Genomic DNA, 24,731 nt, shown 5'->3' with positions numbered 1-24,731 from the left:
AAAAAAAAATGCAAGTGATGCTATACTGGTTTTAGTTTTTTGTGGACTCCAGAAAATTATGAATTATGTTCTCAAGTTAACTCATTCCTGTGCATGTAAACCTATTGCATATGAGATCTTTTAGTTAGATCAGTTAAGGGACCTCTTGATTAGATCACTTCAGTTAAGGGCCTTTGATTAGATTGTAGGAACCATGATTGGTCCTAATCTTCTTTAGAAATGGAGGACTAAAAAGCCACAGACACACAGAAAAAAAGCCACAGAAATGGAGAGAGGGAATCTAGGAGAGAGAAAAGCCACAGATGCAGCGGCCTGAAGCAGAACTAGTAATGGGTCCTGAAGGAAAAGGGAGAGGTGAGTGGACAGGCATTGTGCCCTGCCATGTGCTTGATCACCCACAGCTGAGCTAGGGAAGAAAGGAGGCATGGAGGAAAAGACAGAGACCCAGATTGGCAGATACTGCCATTGTGTCTTGGCAAGTGACAGGAGTCCAGGATTGCCAGCACCCAACCTTTGCTGAGAAAACATCTCCGATGATGTTTCATCATTTGGGCATTTTCACAGTCTTCAAACTATAAGCTTTTAAACTAATAAATTCCCACAATTAAAGCTAACCCAATTCCAGTACATTACTCCCAAGAGCTTTTAGCAAACCAAAACACATGCTAAAAGACAGGAAAAAATACAGTCTGAAGAGACAAAGCAAGCATTAGAACCAGACTGAGATATGATACAGATTTTAGAATTGCCATACAGGAAATGTAAAATAACTGTGATCAATATGTTAAGGACACTGTTAGAAAAAGTAGAAAAAATGTGAGAACATATAGGGAATTTAAGGAAAGGAATGCAAACGCTAAGAATCAGTAGGAATTTCTAGAAATTAAAAAATTCTAACAGAAATGAAAAATGCCTTTGATGGACTGGATAGTAGACTGGAAATGGCAGAGAAGAGAATCAGTGAGTTTGAAGATAGGTGAATAGGAACTTCCAAAATGAAAAGCAAAATTATCCTCCTCATCATCATTATTGTAAACACAGAAGAGAAGACCCAATAACTATGGGAGAATTTCAAAAGGTATAACAGATGTACATTGCAATACCAGAAGGAAAAGATAGATTGGAGCAGAAGAAATGTTTGAAATAATAATGACCAAGAATTTTCTAAAATAAATGACAGTCACTAAGTCAAGTTATGTTTTTATTAAAAACAAAAACATCCTTGGCTTGCTGCCTTCTTCTTGGACCTTCTTTCTTAATAACTAAATTGGTCGTAGACATAGCATGGCAACTCATGGCTCCTGACCTATAAATCCATAGAATACAAAAACATAATGTGCTGAAATCCTACACGGCAGATGTTTACTCAACATGGAGAAGGAAAAAAATCTATAGCAATGGGTAGATTTTCTTAATTTGGTATAGTTATCCAATGAATTTTTCTAAAAGCTCTGTTATCAAAACTTCTATCATGATGCTTATGTACCTGCATTTTTATGTTTGCTGGTACATGATTTTCACCAAATATAAGTTTGATGAATCAATATTTCCTTCTTTTAAACAAAATGCACTTTTAGTATTCAAGTTATGTGAACTAGTTTGAAAACAACTAATGTATGATTAAAATAATATTTTTCTTAGCTTCTTAAATTATCTTTTCTCTTAGGAAAAATGCATATATTCTAGTCCTCAGGTGATCTAGTACAACAGTGGAATTCAGTTGACTTGACTTTTTTTTCCTTTTAAGTGCCTCTATCCTCAGAAGGCATTTGGAGAAATCTGTTAAAGATTCTGTACTCAAGTTTGTGAATGGCAAGGCTGCTTGGAACATGATTTCCATCATTTGGTCCAGGGCCTTCCCATAAAGATTTTCTCTTAGTCTATTGTTGGACACAAGTGGAATCTTCCCTGCAGAAACCAATATCTGCTTTTCCATCATCCACTGCATTGTTTTACCCTGAGGGTCTCCAGTTTATTTAGACCACTGTTACGAGATTTTGTCTAGATTCTTGACAATGCTGCAGAAATGAATTGCAAGAGCACATCGGGTGAGTTAGGTCAATAATTTATTCAGGTAGGGAGGGACGAGAAATAGGAGAAAATAACAGATCATGGGTCCCAGGTGAAGAGGAACGGGATGAAAAGTGATCAAGCAGGTTGATTTATAGACCACAATTCCCCATTCTAGATTATAAATGCCCAGGTTTTACTTGCATGGCCATGATGGCAGAGGAAATATGGTGAGAGCAGGGCACAGAGGGAAGGAACAGGGGTCCAAAGATGAGAGAGAGAGCACAAGAGAGAATTGAGGCCTCGTGTCTACTTTTGGAGCCATTAATTATTCCACCCCTTTGTTAATGGCAGGGGAGGAGTTCCAGCGCTTTGCTGTTTTGATTCATCACCCCACCCATCAATCCCCCATGAAGGCCCAATGATAAAGTACTTGGGGAATATCCAGGGCTTCTCCTGGCTTCTGGAGGAAGTCTTGTTTTGGATGGCAAAATCTTGGGAAGGGTCTTCCGGGAGCCATCTTGGGGTTTATTGATGTCCACATGGACTTCTCGCCAGGTTCCAGATCCATCTATTGATTCCCTATCTTACTAGCTGGCTTCACCACCTTGGGCAGGACCTTGGCGAAATGCAAATTGTCTATGTTACTTACAAAGTTCTCACAATGAGAACCATGTTCTATCCATATTCCTTGTTAATTGATAAAGAAAAGGTGAAGATCCTGCTGTAATCAGAGGTGTCTTGGTCAGTGCCTCCAATTAGAACTTGTGCCTGGGTTTTCAATAATATGTGAATGGGCCATTGAGAAAGTGGACTGGCTTTTATTACCAGGAATTATGGATAAAATATTTTCTCATGATGCCTCATTCTCTTATAGAATTTGCATTCTACACTCTGACTAGTAAAGAAACTCAATCCTTTGCCCAAGAACATTCCAGGTGCCAGTGCAGACCCACTCAGGTAGCCTTATTGACAACAAACATCAAGCATCTAGTGTGTGTAAGATATCTAACAAGTTTCCAACCCTGCATCAACAAGGTCACGGTCTAGTGGATAAGTTCAGACACATTCAAAGGGACAGCCTAAGGTAGGGGTTCTTAACAGGGGTCCATGAGCTTGAACTGAAATTAAAAAAAAAAAACATTATTCTTGTGGGGATGTGTTGGTGCAGGTATGACATATATTAAATAATAATATACAGTATAATGTGGACTTAGTAAGGGGTCCATGGTTTTTACCTGACTGGCAAAGGAGTCTGAGGAACAAAAAAGGTTAAGAACCCCTGTTCTCAGGGATTTATGAGTTGATATAATCAAACAAGCAGATCATAGATAAAGGTCACTGGACATTATTAAAACCGGTTGGATTAATTCAGGGTGAAGCCTGTGAGATGGGAGGCCATGGCTTGAAGGAGAGATGTAGTGACCCTGCAAAAAAGAATGAATCAAGTTGATTTGGAGGTAAAATGAAACCAATTGAAAACAATTTCATGTTGAATTTTTGGTCGTATACAGGAGAGTGTCTTTGATGTTTTCCTAACATGTTTAGAGTTTGGAACACAGGAATGCTCTATGAGATACTTGAGCTCATCAATTCAGTCAACCATTTTGGAACACAGAGAACCCTCTACCCTTTCCCCTATCATATCACTCTATCTTCTATCACAGCAACTTAGATTTATGTCTTCTCATCCTTCTGTTAGAACGTAAGCAGCCCAAGGCAGGGCCGGGTTCTTACTCATATTGGTCTACAGGCTTATCTGCAATGAATTGACTCTTTGCTCACAGAATTCTGATCTTAAAGGAGAGCCACCGTTCTTAAATGGACTTGCAAAAGGCTGTCTACAACATCTAGTATCAGAATCCCGTAAGAAGGACCTGAATGGGGAGAGAAAGAATAAACCTTGTTTAAAAGACCCCAGGATCTTCTTGGGTTAGCAGAACGTATTAAAGACATTTGAATTCTAATTCCAGGTAGTGTGACTAATGTGTGCTTTTGCTTCTTTCACTGGGTTGAGTCACAAAAATGAAATAATTGCAACTATGGTTGTTAGAGTTACATCTTCCTTCTGTTTTGGCCCACTACACAATGGAAACATTGACTAGCAGTAAGCACCAATAAAAACCTGCAGCCTGAGTAAATGGGTTATTCCAGTGGTGTGCAAGGATTTTATTAGTGATTAATCATCTTTTTCAATCAAATTTTAGGGTAAATAGCATTAGAAACAGAACAGCTAATGTTTTTTACACTAACTATATGCCAAAAGTACTAAGCTAAATCTTTTTGTTAATTAAAACATTTTATAAATATAACAACCCTATGGAAGTAATATTATCACACAACTTAGGGCTGAGGAAACTGAAGAAAAGAGCAGTGTTGATTTCCCTAGGGCCATACTGCTGGTGTGTCTGTGACACAGTCATGATTCAAAGGCGGGCAGCCTTGCTCCTGAGCCTGCACTGATGATCATTACACTCAACTTTCCACCCTTGTAAACCAGGACAAAGAGATAAACAGGCTCTTTAGGCAATTCAAGTTCCATTCAGGGGAAAATAGTTCACTATATTCAGAAACCCAGAACCACCCCTCTGGAGCACAATTTACAAACAGAGGCTGGTCCATGAAGTACATTTTTTCCTTCCTTTACTCCTACCCCCATCATCTTACTCTCCTCTCTTAATGTCTTTTTCCTTCTAAAATGCTTGTCTCTCTCTGCTGGACTGCCAATGCCATAAGTTTAATAGTCTCTGATTTCTCTGATCCCTCACAATGTCTTGGAAATGCAGTTCGGAATATGCACACCTAGTATTTGTAAATTTATAAGCTATATTTATAAATAAAACATAGTAAAGCATATATAAAAGGGAAAATATAAAATAAGGGGATAATAAGTAAATCAACAGTATTTCTTAAGGTCTAATTTTGATGGCCTATATTATCATTGCTAATATTGCAAGGCCTGTTATTAGACTAAAGGGTTATTGCTTATGACAGTATATTTAAATTATATTTCAAATAGACTTCTTGGTAATATTGAATGATTTTTAGGCCTGACTTTATGTCACGTATGATTATATTTTCATAGTTTTTACTTGCGTATGTGGCTGAAAATGAGCTGTTCTGAGGAGTATAAGAAATATCAGCTCTGACATTTTCTTGTTTGCATGTTTTTAATCTCTGAGTAGTATCTCTAATCCACACATTCATTATTCTTGTAAGCATTAGTACATCTAAAACTCGGTAATAGCAATTCTACTTGTCGCAAAAATTGTGAATGACTTTGAAATGGGCAACAGAAAGATTACAGATTGTTCTGTCTAGAATACGCTTCTGTATTATTTCTTTCTTTCATTATCATTCCCTATTTTACACTAGGTGAGTCATCAAAAAATAATAGTAAGGCAAATGGTTCTTTCCTACAGAAATGCAAATAAATTGTGTCCGTTGAAGTGCAACTGAAGGGAATGCACAAGTCACAGAGTGGGATTGGGCAGAGAAACAGTGAATCCTCAAGCTGGGACAAGGGGTGTTGGGGACACTGCAAGGAGGGACGGTGAGGGCAATGTGGTCCCGTTTCCCAAATTTCCCTGGGTGTATTGTGCATTTGTAAATGTGTTTCAGCATTCCTGATGACTTTGCATGTGTGCTGTTGAATGCTCCTTTCACTAAGGTGTAGCATCCTACTGATAACCTCATTAAATTGAGTTAAATAAAAATTTTGACACATGTTCATTTTATATTTGTATGAGAATCATGATTTTGTCCTTTTGAAACTATACCCTTTAATACACTGAACCAAGCACTTATAAGGTCAGTGTGAGGCAACTGTTGAGAAGATGTGAACAAAGGAGAACATCACTGCAACCTTTTCCTCCCGGTCTTTGCTCAGAAGGCCAAGTAAATGACACGTGACACATAGCTGTCTGTCCTACAGACTGGGGGATGATGCCATGCTAATCCATTAAACGTTAATGATCCTTTCATTCTTTTCTTATTAGAGAAATTGTGCGTTCACAGAACAATCATGCATAAAATACAGAGTTAACATAAAGAACCCTATTATTAACATGTTGCATTGGAGTGGAACGTTTGTTATAATTGGTGAAAACACATTTTGATAACTGTGCTATTAACTATAGTTTATGGTTTAACTTAGGATTCACTATTTGAGTAGTGCAGTTCTATAGGTTTTAAATTTTATTTTTATTCTTTTACCATATATACAACCTCACCTTTACCCTTTTAACCACATTCAGATATATATCTCAGTGCTGTTAATTACACTTACAATGTTGTACTACCATCATCACCATCCATTACCCAAACATTTCCATTGTTCTAAACAGAAACACTGATAAAGGTTTAATACTCAGAATATATAAAGAAATCCTTCAGCTTAACAACAAAAAGACAACCCAATTAAAAAATGAGCAACAGACCTGAATGACAGCTCTCCAAAGAAGATATACAAATAACCAAAAAGCACATGAAATCTGTAAATTTTTTTTCAAGAATATCCATTAATAATTTCCATGGAAGTTGCTGTCTCCAACCCTGTCATTAATCTTCAAAATCATGTGGCTTATAGGTCAAGATTCTGATGAAGGCTTGATGGATATAAGACACAAAAGTGTGAAGGTAAGTAAGACTCTACTACAAAAGTTGGATAATCAGAATTCCTTCTGTTACCAGAGGGTTATGGGAAATGGTTGGGTCACAACTGTTTTACATTGCGATTTGACATCCATGCCATAGTTTACAAACATACATAGTGTACATGTGTGACAGCTGTGAGTACTGACATCACAGGAACAGTCTAATGCATTTTTTTTAGGAGGTACTGGGAATTGAACTCAGGACTTCATACATGGGAAGCAGGCACTCAACCACTTGATCTACATCTGTTCCCTGCATTTCTATATTTATTACATCTAACCCTACAGTCCTCTCTATGTCTTTCAAAACACGAAAAAAAGCATAACTTCTTAAATACATCAAGAAACCTCATTAAATCTTCCAAAGGAAAAGACAAAAATGGGGATGGGGAGCGAGGGTTGTTGGTGGTAGGAAACCATTGGGAAAATTCAAAATAGAACTGAAATTGTCTCAAAACTAAGTTTAGAATTTTGGTCTGGAGAAGTTGGCCTAAGTGAATGTTTTCTGAGTCCTCCGAGCTAAACACAACTGACTATAAATTCTGGAAATGGGCCAAGAGACAATTAAAGGTGGACTCTAAAAAGTGATAAGTAGCAGATGAACTGGCCTGGAGCCTCAAAACTGAAGGCACAGCACAATGCAAGGTGCCTTACACTACTCACCCAACAGAGGAAGGGAACCTGGTATTTCTAGACCCCCAGCCTAGCAGGAGAGTGGATGAAAAATTATCATCCAACTGTTTGTTGCTTACAAAAATCTCATTTAAAATTCTATGACAGTGGTCAGTAAAAAATTAAAAAAAAGAAAAACATTTACTATATGCTTTACAGTTTGATAAAAAAAGCAGTAGTGGCTCTATTATTATGTGGTACAATAGCCTTGTGAGCAAAATAATTGAGACAAAAGGGACATCACATAATGATAAGGGATAACTGTACCAGGAAGATATAACAATCCTAAATGTTTATACACTAAACAACAGAGCCTCAATATATTTGAAAAACAAACTGATAGAACTGAAAGGAGAAAGAAATAAATGCAGAATTATAGTTTGAGACTTCATCATCGATCTCTCATCAAATAATAGAACTACTAGACATAAAATCAGCAGGCCTATAGACAATCTCAACATCACAATCAACAGGCTCTGATTTATGTATAGAGAAAACTCTACTTCCAAATATGTAGGTTTAATGCAATTCATATCAAAATACCAGCAAGGTCATGTGTTTCTTTACAAAGAAAATTTATTCTAAAATTATGTGGAAAAGTACAGGGCCTAGGAAAGCTAAAACAATCTTGAAAAAACAGAATACCGAAGGAGAATCTTCTCCATAATATTAAGGATATAATAACCAAAACAGTGTGGTTTTGGCACCATGACAAATTCATAGATCAATGGAACAGACAAAAGACTCAGAAACAGACCCATGCCAATAAGCTCCCTTGATTTTTGACAAAGGTACAAAAGAAATTCAATGGAGGAAGGATGGTCTTTTCAAATGATGGTGCTAAAACAATTGGACATCCATTATCAAGAAACTTATCTCAGTTTAAACTTCATACCTTATACCAAAACTAACTCAAAATGAATAACAGACTTATTTGTGAAATACAATACTATTAAATTTTCAGGGTAAAATAGGAGAAAATCTTTGGTATCTAAATGTAGGCAGGGAGCTCTTGGACTTGACAGCAGAATCACAATCCATAAAAGGAAAGCCTTTTAAATTTGAACCTCAGCAAAATTAGAAACCTTTGCTCTGCAAAAGACTCAAGAGTGTGGAAAGACAAAGAACAATGGGAGAAAATATTTAAAAATCACATATCTGACAAAAGAATAGTATCTATAATATATAAATAAATCTCAATACTTAGCAGTTAAAATGCAAACCATTTAATTAGGAAATGTGCAAAAGACATGAAGAGAAATTTCACCAAAGAGGATATACAGATGATAAATAAGTATGCAAAAAACTGTGCAATATCATTAGCCTTTAGTGTAGTGCAAAAGAAAATGAAAATATACTCCTGAATATCTATCAGAATGGCTAAAATAAGAAATTAGTGACAAGATCAAATGCTCATGATGATACAGATAAATTAGATCACTCATACATTGCTGGTGGGAATGAAAAATAGCACAACTTCTCTGGAAAGCAGTTTGGCAGTTTCTTAATCAAGTAACTAATATATGACAATTGCACTCCTGCGCATTTCTCCCAGAGAAATGAAAATTTATGTTCGTGCAAAATCCTGTACATGAATGTTTATAGCAGTTTCATCCATAATCACCCAAAACTGGAAATGATCCCAATGTCCTTTAATGGATGAATAATTAAACAAACCATGGCACATCCATACTAAGGAATACTACTTAACAACAACAAAAAAGAAACTGTGGACATACACAAAAACTGGATGAATCTCTGGGTACTTATATTAGGTAAAAAAAAAAACCACGAAAAACCAAAACTAATCCCAAAAGATTACATGCTGTATGGTTCTATTTATATAGCATTTTAAAAATGACTGAATTTTCGAAATACAAGGCAGATTAGAGCTTGTCAAGGGTTATAGATTGGAAGTGGGGAGTGGAAGGGAGGCAGATGTAGTTATGAAAAGGAAACACAAGGGATCTTTGGGGTGTTGGAATTGTTCAGTACCTTAACTGTAGTGGGAGATAGACAAACCTACATGTGTGATAAAATTGTATGGAACTTAATACACACAAATGATATGAGTAAAACAGAAAATCTGAAGAAAATTGGTGGATTTCATCAATGTCAATATCCTGGTTTTAATATTATTCCATAGTTTTACAAAATATTACCATTGGGAAAAACTGGGCAAAGTGTGCAAGGGATCTTTATTATTTCTTACATCCACCTGTGATTCTGTAATTACTTCAATTAAAAAAAAATGGTACAGACAATGGCAAACAGAAAAGAAAGCAGTAGGTATAAGGCAATCAAGAAATCATATGTACTTTATTGTTCTTTTTGCACATCATAAACAAGCTCTTTTCCTGTGAAAGGAAAATGCTCTTTGAAATATATCTGCCAAATCAATGTTTTGATCTTCTCATGCCATGATTAAGAGAGACTATAAGATAAATCAAATGATATTTATTACAAATGAGACTTAAAATGGAAGTATAACTACCATTTTTATAAACTAGGGAATAAGGATATTTCAAAAAAATAAATTGCACAAATTCATCATGTTAAGAAATTATGAATACGTAGTTCTGTTTATAGTTAAAGGCAAGAAGAAGGAAGAAAAGCCAGGAATTGGAGTTTTACAAAAACATTCAGTGCTAAGGGAATGCATAATCGATAATTACTAGGATTTTCTGGATGACGAGAAATAAATTTCTGGGAGGTGAAAGCTGTATGACACTCTGGGATCCACCAGGTGAACCTTTCTAAATCATGTGCAAAGAGCAATAGAGATATCTACAGCTCTGATTTTTCCAAAGTTTTCTTTCCTTCTGCTTCTGGTGGGAATAAAGTATCTGTGAGGTGTCATCTTATAAATGCAATCCTTGCCTTTTCTTCGATGCCTTAGAATAATATCTCATTTTTCCTCATATTGGGGGTGAAGTGGGCATCACCATCCCAGAATCCTCAGGATTGGAGAATGAACAATGGACTAGAGTACACTTACTGTTATTCTACCATAGACATACTCTGACTCTAGCAGTGGAAGAACGTTTGCCATTGATGTGAAGGCAATGGCCACTGGAGGTTCTGGGGGGATGGAGAGGGAAAAATACCTGTAATATGGGGGCATGTTCAAGACTTTGGAATCTTCCTGAATGACATTGAGATGACAGATACAGGTCATTGTATATCTTGTCCTAACTTACAAAACTGTGCGTGAGAGAATGCAAACTACAATGTAAACTATAATTCATGCTTAGTGGCAATACTCCAAAATGTGCTCATCAATTGTAACAAATATAGCACACTAATGAAGGTTGTTAATATGGGAAAGTGGGGGAGGGGTAGGAAGTGGGGCATATGGGAATCCCCTATATTTTTAATGTAACAGTTATGTAATCTAAGTATCTTTAAAAAATAGAAAAGTATATATATTTAAAAAAGAAAAATACGCTCATCTCTACCTATGGAACAATTTTAATGCAGGTAATCAAAGAAGAAGAGAAATCCATGGGGTCAAATTCCCTGTAGAATGCTACATGGAAGTTTTAGAAAAATTGGAAAGTATGGTAATTAAAATGGTACAGGTATTAAAAACCTGGCTGTATGTATCTCCATGGTGTTTATGTTACAGTGACTTCTTATACACTGAATCCAGAAGTTAATTTTCATTTCTTATCTTTATCGGTCTTTCTGAGGCAATTTTCACTATTTGATCATTGAAGTCTTTTGTGTAAAAGCCCTGGCAGCTGGACTAAGCTGGGTTGGCAATTGGTCTTATTTGTCCTATGTATTTTTTTAACAAACCAATTTTATTGATACATATTGATATAGCATAAATTCATCCAAAGTGTAAAATCAATGGTATTTGGTATAATCACATAGTTGTGCATTTATCACTTCAATCATTTTTAGAGCATTTTCATTATTCCAGGAATAAAAATAATAATATAAAACAAAAACCAACCAACCAACCAAACAAACAAACAAAACTCATCCCCTCTCAATCTTTCTATGCTTCCCCTTCTGTACATAGCTGCTGTTCTGTTTCCTTCTCTCTGGTTTATTTGTATTTCTATATTGTGCAACAGTCTTATCTATGCAATATCACCCATATTCATATTTTAAATGAGGTTTCACTATGTTATACAGGCCCATGTTACATTTTTTAACTTTCCTTCTAGTAATGCACATGACCTTAGACTCCCTTTTGACCACTGTCATACCCCTATAATAGCTCTGCTAGTCATACCACCATGATATGCTCTCACCATTTCCATTCATTTCGACAGATTTACAAAGAACTTGTAAAACAATTCTGAACAGATTAACCCTCAGCTTTCCATCTTTTACCCTCAGTCTATTTTCTGGTGCCCTATGTTCTAATTATTAATTCCATGAGTTTATATAATATATTTAATTCATAATAGTGCAATCATACAGTATTTATCCTTTTGTGTTTGGCTTGCTTCACTGAAGATAATATCCTCCAGGTTCATCCATGCTGTCATATGTTTCATGGCTTCCTTTTCTTCTTACTACTGCATTATATTCCATCGAGTGTAGAAACCACAATTTGTTTATCCATTCATCAGTTGATGGACACTTGGGTTGCTTGTAACTTTTGGCAATCATAAGTAACAGTGCTATGAACATTGGCGTGCAGATGTATATTCGCGTTACTGCTCCCAGTTCTTCTGGGTATATATACCTAGTAATGGTATTGCCAGGTCGTATGGCAAGTCTGTATTCAACTTCCTTTGGAAGTGTCAAACAGTCCTCCACAATGGCTGTATGGTTCAGCAATCCCACCAATAGGGAATAAGCATTCTTATCTCTCCACAACAACATTTACAGTTTTCTGACTTTTTAATAGTGACTGGTATAATAGGTATGAAATGATGTCTCTTTGTAATTCTGATTTTCATTTCCCTAATCGCTAGTGATATTGAACATTTTTTCACATATTTCTTTGCCATTTATATTTCCTCTTTGGACAATTACTTTTTCAAATATTTTGCTCATTTTTTAATTGAGTGGCTTGTCTTTTTACTATTGAGTTGTAAGATCTATTTATGCATCATGGATATCAAACTCATCAAATATGTGATTGCAAAATATTTTCTCCCATTGAGTCATCTACCTTTTTACCTTTTTGACAAAATCCTTTTAGGTGCAAAAATGTTGAATTTTGAGGAGGTCCTGCTTATCTATTTTTTTTCTTTTGTTGCTTGTGCTTTTGGTATAAGGTTTAAGAAACTACAGCCTACCAAAAGATCTTGAAGATGTTTTCCTATATTTTCTTCTTGGAGTTTTATGGTTATCCCTTTTATATTTAGGTCCTTGATCCATTTTAAGTTACTTTTTGTATAATGTGTGAGATAAGGGTCCTCTGGATATGAATATCCAGTTCTCTGAGCACCATTTGTTGAATAGACTGTTTTGGCCCAGCTGGGGGGCTTAAAACCACCTTGTCAAAATCCCCTTGAGTGTAGATGTGAAAGTATTTCTGTGTTCTTGATTCAATCCATTGCTCAATCTTTCTGTCTTTATGCTAGTACCATGCTGTTCTTACAACCATAACTAAGTAATATGCTTTAAAATCAAGAAATGAGAATCTTCCAAGCTTGTTTTTCTTTTTTAAGATAATTTTTTAAGATAATTTAAGATAATTTTGGCTATTTGTGGCTCCTTATCCTTCTAAAAAAAATTGATAATTGGCTTTCCATTTCTGCACACAAAAAAACCTGTTGGGATTTTTATTGGGATTAGGTTGAATATGTAAATCAGTTCTGGTAGAACTGACATCTTAACAACTCCAATCCACGAACATTGAATGTCCTTCCATTTATTTGTCTTCTTTGCTTTCTTTTAGCAATGTTTTATAGTTTTCTGAATGCAGGTCCTTTATGTCTTTGGTTAAATTTATTCCTAAATATCTAATTTTTTATTCTCTGTTATAAATGGAATTTTTTTCTGATTTCCTTCTCAGATTACATGTCAATTTGTCTAGAAACACACTGATTTTCTATATTAATCTTGTATCCTGCCACTTTGCTGAACTTATCTACTAGTTCTAGAAGCTTTGTGTGGATTTTTCAGGATTTTCTAGATATAAGATCATATCATCAGTGAATAGTGAAAGTTTTACTTTTTCCTTTCCTATTCTATGCCTTTTATTTCTTTACCTAGCCTAATAGCTCTAGCTGGAACTTCTAGCAAAATATTGGATAAAAGTGGTGACAGTGGGCATCCTTGTCTTGTTTCTGATCTTAGTGGGAAAGCTTTCAGCATTTCACCATTGAGTACAATGCTAGCTGTAGGTTTTTCATATATGCACTTTACAATGCTGAGAAAAGCTTCCTTCTATTCCTACTTTTTGGAGGTTTTATCAAGAAATGATGCTGTATTTTGTCAAATGCCTTTTCTGCATCAATTAGCAGGATCATGTGATTTTTCTTGCTCAATTTAGTAATGTGGTTTACTAAACATTGATTTTCTTGTGTTGAACCACCCTTGTTACTGGGATAAAACCAACTTGAATGTGGTGTATAATTCTTTCAATGTGCTTTTGGATTTGTTTTGCAAGTATTTTGTTGAGGATTTTTGCATATATATTCATTAGAGATATTGGCCTGTCATGTTCTTTTTTCATAGTATCTTTATCTGGTTTTGGTATTAGAGTAATGTTGGCTTCATAGAATGAACTGGCTAGTGTTCTTTTCTGGCCAGTTTTTGGAAGAGCTTGAGCAAGATTGGTATTAGATCATCTTTGAATGATTGGTAAAATTTACCTGTGAAGGTGGTAAATTTCATCTGGTCATGGCCTTTTCATCTTTGGGAAGTTTTTTGATGACTGTGTCAGTCTCTTCGCTTGTGATTGGTAGGCTGAGGTCTTCTCTTCCTTCTAGGGTCAGTGTAGGTGGTTCATGTGTTTCTAGGAATTTGTCTATCTTGTTTACATGGTCTACTTTTTGGCATACAGTTGTTCATAGTATCCTCTTACAACCTCTTTTATTTCTGCATGGTCAGTGGTAATGTACCCCTCTCATTTCTGATTTTATTTCCGTTTCCACTCTTTTTTCCTTTGTCAGTCTAGCTAAGATTTTGTTGATCTTCTCAAAGAACCAATGTTTGGTTTTGTTGATTCTCTCGATTGTTTGTTCTCGATTTCGCTTATTTCTGTTCTGATCTTTACTGTTTCTATTCCTTCAGCTTGGTTTGGGATTTGTTTGCTGTTGCTTTTCTAGTTCTTCCAGGTGTGCAGTTAAAGCTTCAGTTTTAGCTCTTTATTCTTTTTTTATATAAGCATTGAGTGTTATCAATTTCCCTCCCAACACTATCTTTGCAGTGTCCCATAAGTTTTATTTTTAAATTTGTAAAGGAGCTTTAGGTTACATAAATGTTACATAAAAATATAGGGGATTCCCATATGCCCTACTGTTGTCCCATCCCATAATTTTCCACATTAACATTCTTCATTTGTGTGGTACATTTGTTACAATTGATGAGCACATATTGAAGCATTGCTACTAACTGTGGACTACAGTTTGCATTATAGTTTACACTCTGTCCAGTACAATTTTGTAGGTTATGACAAAATATATACTGGTCCTATGGTCATGACAGATGGCTTTGGAGTTCAGTGCCTTGTCAGTGGGCCCTACTTTGGAATTTGTGCTCCTGAGTGTGATGGAGTTGAAATCAGATGTGACCTCTCTACGCATGCTTCTGTCATTTCTACTGAACCTGTGGTTGGTGCTGGGGTTGATGTATGCTCAGGAGACTTGAATCCTTGGACTGTCCATGTGCCAGTTGGGCCCTGAGCCTGAGCAGAGTTGCAACATCTACTCTCCAGTTCATTGGACTTACCCAGGTCAGCTGATGGGGAGGTGAGAATGGTCAACCATTGCACCAGGGAACCAAGAATGTCTACAGCTGCAAGCAGGAGAATTCTATCTGTCAGCCATGTGGGATCTAAGCCCGCTCTTGATTTAGAGGTGGAGTGGACATCGCCATCCCAGGATGGAGGAATAAAATATGGATTAGTGGACTTACTGGTATTCTATGATAGAAATATTGTGACTCTAGCAATGGAAGAAATTATATCATTGATGTCACAGGAATTTCTGAAGACAGGGAGAGGGAAACAGAGGTGTGGTATTAGGGCATTTTCGGGACTTGGAGTTGTCCTCAATGATATTGCAGGGACAGATGCAGGACATAATATATCCTGCCATAACCCACTGAATGGACTGTGGGACAGTGTAAACTACAATGCAAACTATAATCCATGTGGTGTAGCAGTGCTCCAAAATGTGTTCATCAAATGCATTGAATGTGCCACACTGATGAAAGAGGTTGTTGATTTGGGAAGAGTGGGGGTGGGGGTGGGAAGTGGGGTATATGGGAACCTCTTATATTTTTTAATGCAACATTTTGTGTGATTTATGTATCTTTAAAAAAAAAGACAATTAAAAATTGTATTTTTAAAAAAAACCTCAATTATAGGGAAGCAGATGTGGTTCAACCAGTTGAATAGGAGTGGTGACAGCAGGCATCATTATATTGTTCCTGATCTTAGGGGGGAAGCATTCAGTCTTTCACCATTTAATATGATGTTAGCTGTGGGCTTTTCACAGATCACCTTTATGAGTTTGAGGTAATTCACTTTTATTCCTAGTTGTTTGAATTTTTTTAATCATGAAAGAATTTTAGATTTCATTAATGTGTGCTATTAATATGGCATATTCTATTGATGGACTGTTAAATATTTTTACCACTCTTTCATTCCTATAGAAAGTTCCATTTGGTCATGTGTAGAGAAATTTTTATATGGTACTATATATTCGGTTTGCTAGGATTTTTTGAAGATTTTTCCATTTATACTTATAAGGTATGTAAGCTGGAGTTTTCTTTTGACATTTATATCTGTTTTGGTGTCAAAATATCTTTGGTCAGAGAGCAAGGGTATCTCAGTGGTTGAGGGCTTACTTCACATGTACAAGGTCCCAGGTTCCATCCCCAATACCTCCAAAGATAACATTGGCCTCATAGTATTGGTTGGGAAGTGCATGCTTCCCTTATACTACTGGAATTGTTTGTGAAGAATTGATATGAATTCCTCTTTTAAAGTTTGATAGAATTCACCTATTGAAAACATCTTGGTGTTGAATTTTCTTTGTAGGAAATTTTAAAATTACTAATTCAATCTTTTTCCTTGTTAAAGAGCTACTCAGATTTTCTGTTTCTTTTTGAGTTATTTTCAGTAGTTTGTCTTTCTAGGATTTTTCTTTTCACCAAGATTATCTAACTTTTTGGAAAAGAGTTATTTGCAGAATTTCCTTATGTTCTTTGTTTAATTCTGTAAAGTCAATAATTATGTTCCCATTTTCTTTCCTGGTATTAAAATTTTTAGTCTTTTATATGTTTTTTTGTTCATTATAGCTAAACATTTGTCAATTTTATTGGTCTTCAATTTTATTGATCTACAAGAATAAACTTGTAGTTTCATTGGTTTCTCTTTAATGTTTTTCTTGTATCTATTTTGTTTTTACTCAAATCTTCATTATTTTCTTCTTTATTTTTCTCTTTTGGTTGAGTTTACTTCTACTTTCTAATTTCTTAGGTTTAGGAAAGAAATTAAGTTTAGGGTTTTGACTTGAGATTTCTTTTGTTTATTTTAAGCATTTGCATTTAAACAATTTCCCTCTAAGCAAGGATTCAATTGCATCCCATAAATTTTGGTATGCTGGGTTTTTATTTTCATTCATATCAAAGCATTTTCAAATTCTTTGGTACATTGGTTATTTAGGTGTGTGCTGTTAATTTCCACTTATTTCCTAGTTTATCTTCCATTTTTAAGTTCCAAATTCATTTCATTGTGGTTGGAGAACAAACTTTGTATTATTTCTATTCTTTTAAATTTATTAAGGTTTGTTTTATGGCTTACAATATGGTCTATCCTGGAGAATGATCCATATGCACTTGAGAAGAACGTGTATTCTGTTATTGTTGGGTGGAGCATTCTATAGATGTCTGTTAGGCCTAGATGATCTGCAGTATTGTCTGAATCTTATCTTTCCTTGTTGATCTTCAGTCTAATTGTTTTATCCACTAGTGAAAGAGGGGTATTAAAGTCTCCAACTATTATTGAATTGTGTATTTATCCATTCAATCATGTTATATTTGTTGTTATTAGGTGTGTATATGTTTTAATTATGTTTTCCTGCTTGATTTACCCTTTCACATTACAAAGTGTACTACTTTGTGTCTAGTAACAGTTTTGTTTTACAGTCTATCTTGGCTGTTGTTAGTATAACCACTCCAGCTCTCCTTGGTTAATATTTCATGGTGCATCTTTTCCAAACTTTTACGTTCAACATTTTCACATCTTTGAACCTAAAGCATGTCTCTTCCAGACAACATATAGTTGGAACATTTTTTATAATGCTCTCTGCCAATCTTTAATTTTTAGGTGCTTAATTTGTCTATGTTACATGAAATAATTAATAAGATAAAATTTATGTTTGACATTTTAATATTTGTGTTCTATATGCCTCATGTCTTCTTTTGTTCCTCTATTCCTTCATTTGTGCCTCTTTTTGCACTAAATAGGCATATTCCAGTGTGCCATTTTAAATCACTTACATTTTTTTTATCCCTCCATCCCTTGTAGCTTTTTTTGCATGCTGTCTGCTCTCTGTGTCTGTTCACTGTGTGCTCTTCTGCATTTTTACTTGTCTCCCTTTTTGTTGCATCACCTTGCTGGGTTGGCTCTCTGTGGTGCTTGTGGGCTGGGCGGCACTCTATGGTGCCCAGACAGGCGGCTCTCTACAGCATGTGGGTGAGCCTGCCTTCACATGGTAGATGGGAGTCCAACTGATTGAGCCACAGCCACTTCCCCACTTACATTTTTAAGTATATTTTATTGAGTAATTTTCTTAATGTTTGGCCTAGAGATTAAAATTAATATGTTAACTAAAAACAATCTAGTTTGGACTAATATTAACTTACTTTCAATAATGTCCAGAGACTTTCTCCACTGTCTCTGTATTCCCTCATTCATTCTTTGTGGTATTATTACCATAGAAATGACATCTTCACACATTATAAGCCCATTAAAAATTTTATAATTATCAAATTTTTTAAAAATCAGGTAAGTGAGGAACAATGTTTCAAACAAAAATGCATTCATGTTCTTTTTAAATTTACCTATGTAGTTACCTTAACTGTGCTTTTTATTTCTGTGTGTGGAGTTAGCTGTCTAATGTCTTCATTTGAACCTAAAAGATACACTTTAATATATTTTGTAGGGAAGATCTGCTAGCAACAAATTCTTCCAGTTTTTCTTTATTTGCAAATGTCTTAATTTCCTTCTTTTCAAAAGATACTTTTCCTGGATATACAATTTTTAGTTGATTCTTTTTACTTTCAGCCCTTTGAATTCATCATCTGTCTTTTGACTTCTGAGATTTTTGAGAAGTTAGATGTTAATCTTATCAAGGATCACTTTTATGTGATGAGTTATTTTTCTCTTCATGATTTAAAGATTCTCTTATTGTCTTTGTATTTTGACAGTTTGATTATGATGTGTCTAGTTGTCAGTCTCATTGATGACCTTATTTGAAATTTGTCAAAATCTGTGGATGTATAATTTCACATTTTTCTTCAAATTTGGAAACTTTTCTGGCATTATCTTTCAAATATTCTTTCTGCCACATTCTCTACTCTCATTTTAGGATGTTATTATAAGTTTATTGGTATGTTTGATGGTGCTCCACAGGTCTCTGAAGTTCTTTTCATTTTCCTTTATTCTTTATTTCTTTCTGTTACTCAGATTGTACAATCTCAATTGACATTTCTTCTTCGATTATCTCTTTTCTGTCTGCTTAACTCTGCTATGAGCCCTTCTAGTGAATTTTTCATTTCAGTGATTGTATTTTTCAACTCCAGAATATCTTTTGATCCCTTTTAAAATAATTTCTTTTTATTATCAATATTTGGTGAGAAATTGTTCTCATACTTTCCTTTAATTTTATGCACATGATTTCTTTCAAATCTTTGAACCTATTTATAATAGCCGACTTAAAATCTTTGTAGTGTAATCCAACATCAGTCTTCCTCAGGAACATTTTCTATTGACTGATTTTTTTTTTTTACCTGGGTATGTGGCATAATTTCCTGTTTCTTTGTATATCTAATAAAATTTCTTATTAAAATTTGGGGATTTTAAATAGCATATTATGGCCACTCTGAAATCAGATTCTATCTTCCCTCCTCAGTTTGCTGTTTTCTTTTGTTGTCGATGATGATGCTATTTGTTTTGTTTAGTGACTTCCCTGGACTCACTCTATAAAGTCTGTACCTTTGCTGTGTGCAGACACTGATGATTCTTAGCTTAATGGCCAGTTAATGATTGCATAAAGTTTTCTTTCTTTCTTTATTTTTTTGGGGGGGGTAAATGAGCATTTACGTGGGGCTTACATTACATCTCTGTCTTCAGTGGCAGGACAGTTCTGAGTTTTATCATCTACACTCACTTCAAAATGAGAATACCTTTTAAAATGCATGTCTATGCATAGGTGAGCCAGCACATGACAAGCAACATGACTTCTAATAATTGTAAAAGATTACAGGATTTACTGATCAGTCACAAGTTTGGAGCTAGTTCCAAAGTCTTGTCTTTTAACTATTTAAGAATGAAATGTTGCTCCAACTGGAAGCTGAAAGAACTGGAATGGATAGGGAAGAAAAAGCAAAGTCATATATGCTACAATCCACCCAGTCCCACAACTCTTAAAATCTTCTCTCCACTTCTTCCACATGAAGACCTGTGTGTAGAACAGGGGATTTTTTAAATGGTGATACTGTGATACAAGGCCACATATACAATATAAACATAAGACAAGCAAATGGCAACTAATAATTATAGGAGTCCATGGGCGTTGGGAGTTGCCACCATGAAAGGCAGCTCTTATTTGTAGTCTTTAGCCAATTACTCCAATTTGCCAAAGATAAGGGAAGAACGGATATTCAAGGGGAGACTGGAGTTGTTGGATGCTGGCACATATCTGCACTCCAATTGGTTTTAGGTTACTTTCACAGTGGTGAAAGTGGTGGGCCACAGTGGTGGCCCAGTGAAGGAAGATATTAAACACAGTCAGCAAATCAGAAAGAGAAGCCTAAGGGTGTGAGCACAAATGTTTAGTAGGTACCCAGAGAAGGAAGTCTTCTCTGGTGAGTAAAATAACAGTGGAACTGTCTCCCATAAGCTCTAGGACATTTGCTGAGAGTGGGTAAGGTGCAAGCAAGAGAATGGCATCCATCAGACATGTGGGATCTGAGCCCCCTCTCGATTTAGAGGTATAGTGGGCGTCACCATTCTAGGGTCCACAGGATGGAAGAATAAAATATGGATTAGAATGGACTTACTGATATTTTACTATAGAACTGTTGTGACTCTAGCAATGGAAGAAATTGTATCATTGATGTGAAGACAGTGGCCACAGGAGTTGCTGAGGGCAGGGAGTGGGAAGAAGAGGTGTGATACAGGGGCATTTTCTGGAGTTGGAGTTGTCCTGAATAATATTGCAGGGACAGATGCAGGACATTATATATCCTGCCATAACCCACTGAATGGACTGGGGGAGAGTGTAAACTATAATCCATGCAGTGTAGTAGTGCTCCAAAATGTATTCACCAAATGCAATGAATGTGCCACAATGATGAAAGAGGTTGTTTATGTGGGAGGAGTGGGGGATGGGGTGGGATGTGAGATATATGGAAACCGCTTACATTTTTAATGTAACATTTTTTTTGTGCCAGTTTCTAGTTGTTTTTGCAGAGGAACAGATTCCAGAAGGATGTATAATTTATAAGGATCAAAGGGTCAATCCATCAGGAAACATCACAATCATTAAAATGTATATACCTCTTCAGAGCTTCATAATAGATGAAGTAAAACTTATAGAATTAAGAAATAAATAGAAAATTAACAATAATAGTTGTAGTTTTCAACACTGAATTCTAAGTATTTCATAAAACACAGAGACAAAATATCATTGAGGATATTTTGAATAACTTGGAAAACACAACACATTTGATTTAACTGCCATTTATAGAACATGGCATTCAAAATTGCAGAATATATATTCTTTAAATGTACATGGAGCAATTATCAAGATAGACCATCGGTTGGGTCATAGTATCAAATTATTAGAATTTAAATTATGTTATCTGATCAAAACAGTTTTAAAGGGATAGAAAAAAATTTGGAAAATCCCCAAATATTTGGAAATTAAACAACATACTTCTAAATAAATCATGGGTAGAAGAAAAAAAATAACAAGAGAAATTAGAAAAGATTTGTTTCTTTACAAAAATAAAAATACAAAATATCAAAATTTGTAGAGTGCAGCAAAAGAAGTGATCTCAGGGGAATTTATAGCTCTAAATTTTAGTATTAAAAGTGAAGAGAGATATAAAATTAATGATCTAAACTTTTACTAAGAATTTAGAAAAATAAGAAAAAGTAAACCCTAAGATGTAGCAGGAAAAATAATAAAGAGCAAAAATCAATGAAATGTAAAATAGACAAACAATAGAGAAAATTTAAAAAGTCCGAAGTTTGTCTTTTGGAAAGGTTAATAAAATTAGCAAATACCTGAGAAGACTGATCTAGAAAAAAAAGAGAAAATATAAGTTATCAACATCAGGAAGAATAAAGAGTGTTATCAGTACAAATCCTCTGAACATCAAACGGATAAGAGAACTTAATGAATAACATTGTATTAAATTTGACAATTTATATGAAATGAACATACTACTTAAAAATGCAATTTTATCAAAGTGGAAAAATGGTAAAATAGGAAATATGAATAGCCTTATCTCTATTAAGGGAATTGAATTTATTATTAAGAAAAAACTTTCTGTGAAGAAATCGCCAGGCCTAGGTAGTTTCACTGACAAGTTCTATAAAATTTTAAGAAAAAATACCAATCTTACAGAAACTCTAAGATTAATGATGAGGTAGGAGCCTTCCCAAATTGTTTCATGAGGCCAATGTAACCCCAGCATAAAATGAACAAGGACATTCTATGAAAAGAAAATTCCCATCTTCCTCAGGAAAATATATACAATATCAGTAAAACTGAACAACCATATATAAAAGGATAATCATCATCATAGTCAAGTAGGGCTTATCCCAAAAATGCAGGCTGATTTGATATTTAAATATCAATTGATATAATTTACCACATTAACAGAATAATAGTAAAAACCATAAAATTAACCCAATGCATGCAGAAAATACATTTGGCTAAATCCAACATCTGCTTATGATTTAGAAAAAGGGTGCTCAACAATCTAGAAATAGGGGTAACTTGAATAATATGAAAAGGGGATAATATACTAATTAATGGTGAAATTCTGCTCTTACCAGTTCTGCTTAACATTGTACAACTGCATTATCCAGTGAAGTAAAGAAATTTAAAGAAATACTTAGCAAAAAGAATGGAAAGGGAAGAGGAATGTAACAATCCATCATTATTTGTAGTAGGTATTAAGCAGTCATTGTTTTAAAACTCAGGTACAGTCTTTATGAAGGATGAATTGGCAATATCAATCAAAATTTAAAAAGCACGTTCTATTTAGAAATTCCACTTCTAATAATTCTTTCTAAAGATATACTTGGCACATGTATGAAACAATGTATATACAAGCATATCATTCAGTCTTGTTGTTATTAGCTAGCAAACATTTGGAAATAACCTAAATATTCATCGACATGAGACTGGCTAAAAACATATTATTGGATACTCTACAGCTATAAAAAGAATCATAATAAGCACTTGAATATGTTCTGATATAGAACAATTGGCAAGATATTTTTGCAGTTTAAAAAAGAAGCCAGTAGCAACTAGTGGCTCACACACTCCTCCTAGAAATGTGTACATCTAATTCAATTTTACTAAGTCCATGGATTCCTATGTCAGGATCCTCTGAAGTTCTTGCAGAAATGCCTATCCCCCACTGGTCTCCCACAGGAATGTTGTGATACATACTAAATACTTGAAAACTAGTGAATGAACGAAGGCACATTTGCCATCATTCTCATATTGTTCCTTCTTCCACACTGATGTGAAAAACTTTATTGTTCCCATTCAGTCAAAAACTATGCTTTTTGTTCTTCACAGCTAATGATACTTAATGCTTGTGAACCAAGAGTGAGATACAAATGCCTCTGTTCTATTTCTGACTCTGCCTGTAACACGGGAATGTGTGACCTCAGTGACATTTCCTTTCTGTGCTTTGGTTTGTGCTTTGGTTCAAAGGGTGAACTGATATTGTAAAGAGAAAGTATAGAACCCACCAAGACATTTTCTAAGAACTTAGCATTGAAAATAATGGACTAAGAATGTTTTAAGCATTCCCAAGATTCAGAAAGGACCTTTAAAAAAATAAATCACTGATTTCCAGCTTGATTTGTGGTGCTTTCTCACCAATTTTAATTTGTTTTGGCTCTCTTTAGGGTCTAGGGTTTTGTTTTGAAACATGTGAATTATTATCTCTTTGCATTGAAAACATCATATTTTCATCCAAATTAAATCAATATCTGGACACATTTACTTGGCCCTAATTTTATATAAGAAGCTGTGCTTAGTCTATGGGAATGCCACTGTAAGTGTTTCAGTCAGGGTTCTCCAGGGAAACATTACCAACAGGATCAATCAGTCAATAAATATATGTGTACACACACATATATGTATATATATTCTGAGGAACTGGCTCCTGTTATTGCAGGGGCTGGCAAGTTCAAAACCTATAGGATAGGTTGGGAGGCTAAAAGTTCTAGTAAGTGTTGATGCTATAGTCTTATAGTGAGTCCTGTGGAAGTTTGAGATTATTTTATGAATCCCAAAGAAGAGAAAGGTTGTGTTTGTAAACTAATCTATTCTTCTGGGTATGACAGCCTTTGATTGTATTAAATTCAGGCTAGGGGCCTTTGATTATATTACCTGTTAAAATTGCTTTTAGGGCTTTTTGATTCAACTGTGTCAGTGAGGAATGACTTAGGTTGAGTCCCCACCCCCTTGCTGGGTCTCATATAAACAGACACAAAGACATACAGAAAGAAAGAGCTCTGTCATTTTTGATCCTGCCATATGGCAGAAAGAAGGCTCAAACAGCAGAGACCCAGGAAAGAAATGGGTCATTTTGCCTGATAGCTTACAGCTGAAATTGGGAAGATAGTGGGTCAGCTGTGATGGCTATAGAAGGCCTGGAAAGAAACAAGCCCTATGCCTGGAGAGAGAGGACTACAGGATCACTTAAGTGGGGAGCCTCAAGAGGACAGGCCCATGGAGCTCAAGTGGAAAAGGAAGCCTGGAAGTTGGGGAG

Source organism: Dasypus novemcinctus, chromosome 6, assembly GCF_030445035.2.
Source record: "Dasypus novemcinctus isolate mDasNov1 chromosome 6, mDasNov1.1.hap2, whole genome shotgun sequence".
NCBI lineage: Eukaryota > Metazoa > Chordata > Mammalia > Cingulata > Dasypodidae > Dasypus > Dasypus novemcinctus.
This window is presented reverse-complemented; position numbering follows the sequence as displayed.